This window comes from Papaver somniferum, chromosome 6 (assembly GCF_003573695.1).
Source record: "Papaver somniferum cultivar HN1 chromosome 6, ASM357369v1, whole genome shotgun sequence".
Classification (NCBI taxonomy): domain Eukaryota; kingdom Viridiplantae; phylum Streptophyta; class Magnoliopsida; order Ranunculales; family Papaveraceae; genus Papaver; species Papaver somniferum.
This window is the reverse complement of record NC_039363.1, coordinates 129,078,721-129,087,295: the sequence shown is the minus strand read 5'-3', so window position 1 is coordinate 129,087,295 and position 8,575 is coordinate 129,078,721. Positions and strand designations below refer to the sequence as shown.

The window sequence follows — 8,575 nt, the reverse complement described above, 5'->3', positions numbered from 1 at the left end:
TTCGGAGCTTCACCATTAACGGAAGTTCGAGTACCCGGTAAGTTCTTCATCATCTATTTAAGTTTTCTTCAATTTTCAATAGCATCTAAGAAGAAACCAAGTCGTGGTGAGAGTTCAGGTGCTCAAAATAGTGAAGATACCTTTTTTGATCCAAGCATGCAAACTAGGTTCGTTGATAGGGAGGCTCGAAATTATTATGGGGAATATAGTACAAAAAAGCCTATTATGGAAAGGATTTATGATTCCTCAGAACTTAGTGTAGAACATATTCCTGGTTTCTTTAAGAATCATGAATGGGGTATAATTCTTCGTCTCATGGGAGAAGCGCATATAGAAATGACAGCTCAATGATATGCAAACCTGCATGAACCTGACATAGTCAACTGCACTTTCAAGACCATTGTTCGAAATAAAGTTTTTTTTGTAAATCATCAAATGATTGTTGAACTCTTGAACTTGTCCCGGGTTGGTGATTTCCAATTACCGCAACCTGAGCATTTGAGACCTTCTCTAAATGAGCTCTCAAAATTTCTTCTTGCAAAGGATGTATCCTAGAAGGATAGTAAAATTGATGTTCATGATGCTGAGTTGTTCCTCAAGGTTGTTGGGAAACTAATGGTGGCAAACTTGATGACCAGCACAATTGACAAACAGTTTTAGACCAGACCTCTCACTGAGTTGGTCTACTACATTGTTTAAGGGAGGAGGATTGATTTTTGTAGCCTTGTTATTTGCCAGATGATAAATGTAAAACGGACTTCAAAGAAGACTCCTGGCTTTCCTTGTCTCATTTCAAGGATTTGCAGTCATTATGGCATCATTTCTGATGGAACCAGTCTTGGAGGACCAAAATTCTTGTCCATGAAAAGCATCAAAGAGATGTGCAGAACTCCAGCATCTCATAATCCTGAGATCATCCATCTTCGGCAACAAGTTGAATGTTTGCAGGAGAAAGTGGAATATGCTTCGGAAGCTTATCCAGAACTGATTGAGAATTTTGATGCAATTGCTAGGGACTTTTATGAGAGTTTGGGTTAAATGATGTTCATTTTTTTTTGGTTTGTTATAACTCTTCTTATGGTATTTCTGTTGAACTTCTTATGTCGAACTTATTGTTATCTTTTAATGGATTTAATAACTTTAATGGTATTTTAGCCTTGAATGATTTTATCTTTCAATTAAATTTCTAAATGTGTTAAATCCTTTATAAGTTGAGCTATATATGTCAAAAGTTAAGTCTATAATGTCTTTATGCAAATATTGATTAAAGATAGAATGAACTTTTGAATGTTCCGCAGTATTGATCTTTCCCTGATCCACTTCTATGTGAAAGTACTGTATGGCTCCGTAAGTTTTCTTATGATGAGTATTTCTGATTAAATTAATCATTATGGTTTTCTTGTGGTTAATCTGAAAAGACGAGGGTATCCAAATATACCACAATATTAAACTTTTCCACCTATAAGTCCTCTTACCGAAAGTGATTTTCTATGGACTGAGTCGAAGAAATACAACGAATCGGTATTCACACTTTGTGTGATCGCATATGGGTACGAGAACAATACAATACAACAATCAAAGAGTGATTACTTGATAATAGGTTCGGACTTAACCAAACTCTATAGGATCACTATCAAGTAATAGCAACAATTATAATTGCGGAATTAACCAAACTCTATAGGATCACTATCAAGTAATAGCAACAATTATACTGAGTTAACGTTTGTGTAATTTACTTTAAATTATAATAGCAACAATTATAATTGCGGAAAACAAAAGAAAATGACACAACAAGATTTTGTTAACGAGGAAACCGCAAATACAGAAGAACCCCGGGGCCTAGTCCAGAATTCAATACTCTGAGCATTAAGCCGCTATACAAAATCAAACCAACTTCGTATAGTTGACCAAGCAACTAAACCTATAGTTCACCTAGTTTCTTCAGTATACCTGCGCTTCCGACATTCGATAAGTGCATGCACTGGAACAATTCCTTTGGTTCTTATTCCAAACAGTAAAGGAACAACAAATCTGTTCAGTAACAACTCTATTCAATCTCAGTGATATGAGTTAGACAAAGGCTTTTCTGTTTAATCCAATAAACTCCTTTGTCGGGTTTAGATATATCTATCCAACAACTACTAAAGTAGCAGAGTTTAGATTTTGCAATCAAATATAGAATCTACCAAGTTACTATATAATGATGTCCATCTGTGCAACTAATCAATTAAATCTATCAAGGATAAACTGATTATAGTTAGATCCCAGCCGATCAAGTTTTGAGTACACCAAAGATATAAAACCAATAAGAAATCTTATTTGTCTTCAACTCTTCTTTACTCTTCAATAAACACCTGCACACCAAAACTTGAATCTCTTGTGATCAATCACGCGTAGAACGGAGTCTGTTAACAATAGATTATCACGAGATGTCTTTAGATCTACAAACAGTTCTAAAGATCCCGTCGACACTTCGATCTAGTTTGAGTGAATCTTATATCAGAAAAGAATATTCTCAAGAATAAACAAACTAGGTGCGATCGAACAACAACTGTTAGTCAATCAAATCAAATCGAAAACTAATAGTACTGCAATTATCTAGTTTCCCACCAACGGTACTGGTAGAGCTTCTTGATCCCACGGAAGTCTTTAAACGAGGGGTCGTAAGATATTTCGCCTAATTAAGGTACTTTTCTCTCCGAATAGACGGCTCCACCAGTAACACAACAACGTAGTTTTGCTGGCTCCTAGGATAGTTTGCTCAAAATGCAAACTTGGGTATTTATAGACCAAGGATGTTTGGACACTAAAGAATTTCCAAAACCAAAAATATTCTCAAGATATGCAATATATTTCCAAATTCGGTTTTCATAATTCCTAGAAATGCTCTGTCCAATATTACCGAAATATCACTAGAAAATCTCCAATTAGTAAATGCATGTTACCAATTTTATTTTCCAGAGATATGCATTTAATTGCTGGTAATTAAAAGAATATAAAACTAATAACCTTAATTAAAAAGATTCTTAATTTATTTCGGTCTGGGATCTCCTTGAGTTATTAAGGAATATCTTTGAACAATAAAAGATAAGAGTTACTGAACATGTTCAAAGTATGTCGACATCTTTTTGTTGGTAAATCCTTTTTCATATTTACAATCTTGGAACTGATTATACCACACTTCCAAACAAGTTTAAAATTGCCTCATCTGTATTCCAAGAACAACTATGTGATTGATCAAATATCAATACACTAATCATGGATTTACGGTTCTACCAAACACAAGGATCGGTTCTACCTTAATATGGTTACTGGGACCGGTCACATCAGTTACCAGGATCGGCTACGTCAATTACCAGGACCAGTTACCATATTCTCATGGTATTACTTGTGATCGGTTACACTAGTCACTAGGATCGGTTACACCAATTACCAGGACCGGTTGCGCCAATTATAAGGATCGATTACACAACTCTTTTGTGATTGGTCATACCAATTACCAATATCGGTTACACCAATTACAAATATCGATCATACCATCTTAGGTGATTACTAAGTATCGGTTATGTAAGGACCCTCAAGCTCGTCAACGCTATTTGACTGGTCTAGCGATGATCAAGAGACGAATTAACCGCTAATGACTCGATTAGCTAACATAGATTTTAATTGGGAATTTTGATAAACTGCCCCACTCTCAATTTCCGGTTTAATAAGTTGTCCCCATTTTTTTCAACTTTTCAAAACTGCCCCCACTGTTAAGTTTTCCATCTAATTTAGTTTTCCATCTAATTTTTTACTTATTTACCCTTTACTTGTCACGTTTATCTTCTACTCCCTCCGTTCCATTTTAGATGATGGTTTAGGGTTGTTTTTTTGTTCCATAATACTTGAGAGTTTTCATATATTTCCACAAAACTATCAATAACACAATTACTTTTTTTTTGGAACTATAAGTTTATTTTTAAATACACTAATAAAAATTAATGTTTGAAGACTTTTTTTATGGGTATACATGAAAATCTTCATATCTCTCTCATTTTCTTAATATGCGTAAAAACTCTAAGAATATCATCTAAAATGAAACGGAGGGAGTATTTCATTTTTTCAGGTTAGTCGAGCTCGGTTCATGGATTCAGGGTTCAGGTTAGGGTTTTAGGGTTCATAGTTCAAGGTTCAGGGTTTAGGGTTAGGGGTTTAGGGTTCAGGGTTCATGGTTCGGGGTTAGAGGTTCAGGGTTCAGGTCATAGTTCAAGGATAAATATGACTTTTTAATAGGTGAGATAACGACCACCTTGCATTCAACTGGATGGAAAAGCGTTATTTGAAAAAACGGGGCACTTTAGAAAAGTGCAAAAAAACGGGAATACTTTATTTACCCTAATTCAAAAATGGGTCACTTTATCAAAATTCCCATTTTAATTAATAGAAATCAATCTAACAATAATTTAGATACGAAACTAGTATCGTTAGATAGGTCTCGAAAAGTTAGGCGAAATAGACTACTCGAACGTGTAATTCGATACCGGACGAAGAAGAAAACATCAGATTTGTACGAAGGGAAAAATAGTCTTTTGCTGACAAACCGACCTGGGATGCCCTTATCCTTTTCGTGGGTGCCTTCATATTTCTATTTGGCTTTATCACCAAAACGTGTCGAGAGGAACTCATTCTTCTCTTTTCTTCTTCTTTCTTCTTCTTCTCTGTTTCTTCTCTTTTTCTACGTCGATCTCAGTTCAGAAGAACTGAGTTATTTTGTGTGAGATTTTCATGGAAAGTTAGGTAGTGTAATGAATCGAAGAAGATGAAGTTATAACTGAAGTTGATTGAACTCGAGAGAAGAAGAAGCTGATGCTGTTGTAGTTGAAATTAGGGTTTTGGGTTTGTTTCGAGTTCTTAGGTGAATCGAGGGGTCAAATGGACTGTTTACAAATGAAGATTATGAGGGTTGGTGTTTAATTAAAGTTTGAAGTTGTTCCGACGAAGATTCAAAAGAAAGGTAATTTAGGGTTTCGAATTGATTGAACTTATTCTTTGAATTTGAGATGTTTTGATAAATTATTAGGTGGGTTTGTGTTTGATTGAAGTATAGATGGTTCCATAGGGTTTAATTGTAGTTTCTCTGTTAATCGAATTAGATATCAGAGTTTATAGAATTGAGTTGTTGATGTAGAATCTCATTTGAAGGAGATGAATTAATTTGTGGTGATTCGCGGAAGATTAGAGGTAGTTAAGTCTAGGGTTGGTGACTGATTTGGGGTTGTTGATTTAGAGTTTTCTATGGGGTTCTGAAATTGGGTGAAGTGATATTACAGGTGGTGGTGAAGATAATTGTAATTGGTGAATTGTAGTTGTACAGATGGAATTAGAAATAGTCTATTGGTGCTGGTGGATGTGGAGATGATATTGCAGGTGATTGTGTTTGCTGAGAAAGAGAAGTGGTGGTGTTTGACTGTTGAGTTGAACTTCAATGGCAGAAGTTAGAGAAGCTGAGTTTAGTTGAATTGATTATGAAGAAGATGTTACCAGGATAATGTTGAAGACTTAAATGGGTTAAGAGGTGATTGTGGTTGTTGCAATTTGAGAAGAAAACAGTTATTAATTAGTTGCAACTGTTGAAAATGGTGATTAGAATTTATATATAGAGTGCAACTTAAGTGAGGAGTATTAGAGCTGGCTTTGGTTGTAGTTAATGTGGAGGAAACATAGTTATAACAGAATTAGATGAATGATTTTATGTGTTTGTGAATGAACTGTGGTTGAGTTGAGTTTATTATGGAGATGTGATTCTAGTATAGAGTTGTGTTTGGTTTAAGTTTCATGTGAGAGATGAATTGAGTAAAGGACTGGCAGTTCTGAAGATTGTTGTTACAGAACTTGCTTAGGAGGATGTTGAACTGGTGGTTGGTGGTCTAAACGAGTTGTAAATGTTCTTAAATGCAAGCTGAGGATGTTGAGTCATGAAGATGGACCTGATGGTATACTCTGGTATAGGGGTTGAGATAGTGGTGAATTGTATTACTAACAGTTAGTGGAAGTTGTGTATATGAATGAAGTACATAGTGGTGGTTGGTTTAATAAGGTTGTAGTGAAGTACAAGGTTTTGGAATGGTGTTGGTTTTGATTGACAGGTTAGTATCGGGAGTGTGTTGAGTTGTTGCAGGACATGAATGTTACTTTGTATGTGTCTGAAGTTGTAAATGATGCAGTTAGAATTATATGAATGTTGGTGGTAATTGAAGTGATTCAAGACTTAGGTAATGGTGTTGGTGTTGCTTCTTTTGTTTGATTGTGCAAACCTGGGAAGATCTCATAATGAATGTAGGGTTGATTGTGTTGTCGTGAATTGAAATGCAGTTGCAGACCATGATTGATGTTAATAGAATTGATTGATAATCAAGATTAAGAAATGGGGGTTGTAATTTGGTTAAGCTGAAGATTTGTAATTGAAGTTAGAAGTGCATTTTTGTTATAAGGCTGTGTTGTGATTTTGATTGTATGTTTATCTGCTTCTTGAACTTAGACCTGTTAGTCAGCCCAGACAGCTCAGCTGACTTAGTGTATCTGACTGAGTTGAATCAGTTTAACTCAGTTGACCCGACTTGACTCAGTGGACTTTCACTCGTTGACTCAGTTGACCTGACATTGACCAGTTGGACTAGGCCTTGTGTTATTGGGCCGAGATTAGTGGACCTGAGCTTAAATCTAGTGTTCCTATTTTGATGAATTGGACCACTTGGGGTCTGGATTAGCATTTGGTTCTTTCTGCAAAATTGTAGATAGCCATAAGACTTAGTTAATGGATCATAGAATCAACCTAATTGAATTAGTAAACTTTAGATGTGCTGAAGATAGAAGATGAAAAAGTTTAACACTATGAATGGATTGGAACAATTAGATAATTCACTTAGCCTATAACTAGAGAATTGTATGAAACTGTGTTATGAGCTTTTTGGCTAATCATTAGAGTGTTTGTGTGATTAACAGTTAATCTTTATTAACAACGATCGATCTAAAGAACGAACCATTGGATTATGGATCTCAAGGTATGCGAGGCTTGTCGTCAAAAGGGGTGGGAATTGATAACGAACTCTCTTGTATTCCTTATTGTTTTACAAATCTATATCTTATGAAATGCATGCATATCTTTGTTAGTATATGATATGTGTATGCATGTGTATATGTGTGTAATAGAAACTAGTTTTCTTTTACATTTTGGGATGGGATTGGATCTTTAGAAACAACTAATATATGTATTTTGGGAGTATTTACTTATTTTCAAAAAGTGATTCTTTCCATTGACTGGAAAAGTGGTTACAATCTTTACTTATTGTTAGCATGAAAGGGAGAAGATTTCCTTTTGATTGGTTTGTGATGTCTGTGCCCGAAAGTTATATATATATTTATGCGCTAAAGGAGTGAAAATTGCTGCCACTAATAAACTAATAGGTGTATACTCGTGTCACTGAATATTATTTTCCCTATTTCTGTACGGCAAACGCATGTCTCGTACATGGATGTTTGTTATTCTTTTAAATTACTTTCAAAATCTATTATATTATGTTTTGGTGTTTAAAGAGAGTTATGTTGAGAATCTTATATATGATGGTTGGATTTATGCGTGGGCGGATACGGGCTCTCCATTGTGTAAGCACTTCTATCGGATATAATGTTGTTACCATTAGTTTCTTTAGATACTTGATATGTAGAGTGCGCGTAGAATGAGGTACTGGTAAGGTACATATCGTTTATGACTTCGAGGCCGGAAACCTCAAGGGGATTTAATGATCATTGAAGAATCCACAACAGTCATGCCTTGCTACTCCGAAGGATTACGTCGCTTAACTATTATTACTGTTGTGAATGTGTGCCGAAAGATTGGTTGGTAGACTTTTATATTTCAGTATAACTTACTATTTTATTTATACACTATCTGTTTTCCGTGTTTTATCGGTTTTCAGTAAAACCTGCATCGTCTTTAAATCATTCTAGTGATTACTTGAAAGTTAGTTATTATTTCTACTGGGAACCCTTCGGGATAATGTGCTCACTCAATTCCCATTTTCATTTTCAGAGACAGATCAAGTTGTGCACGTGGCGATGAAAGATTTGAGGAGTTGGTTTCGTTAGTCGGTTAGCTTCCGCTATGTTTATTTTGTTGTATAATTTATTTGTAAATCAACTCACCATTAAATATGTATCACTTGAGAGGAGTTCTTGTATTTATTTCAGAGATGGTTTAGATTCAGGTTAATCTTTGTTTAAAACTTCTTTTTTAGTGTTTTAAATAGATGTTTTAGATTGTTAGTGCCTCATTTTATAGTTAATCTCTTGGATTAGTCAGCTGCTAGCTTAGGGGGCGCCAAAGGTTACACTAATAAAAGTCATACCAATACACAAGTCAGACATTATGACTAGTTTTACCAAGATACATAACAAGTTATGATCGTTTCTACTAACTCACACATATTGGTAATCCAAAGATATGCAATGAATAACAATACCAATGAGCCTAGCGATCTCCCTTTCGATTCATAAAACAAGTTCATGAATGTAATTCCTTTAAACAAATGTAAAT

The 8,575-nt window shown here is 35.0% G+C and overlaps 1 long non-coding RNA gene across 1 annotated transcript; it reads left to right on the top strand.

Moving 5' to 3' along the window:
* The first annotated feature begins 4,675 nt into the window (after window positions 1-4,675).
* Window positions 4,676-8,302, top strand: LOC113289268. Its single transcript, XR_003330942.1, has 3 exons — window positions 4,676-4,996; window positions 6,985-7,069; window positions 8,072-8,302. It is a non-coding gene; the product is annotated as an uncharacterized LOC113289268 (long non-coding RNA).
* The last annotated feature ends 273 nt before the right edge of the window (window positions 8,303-8,575 follow it).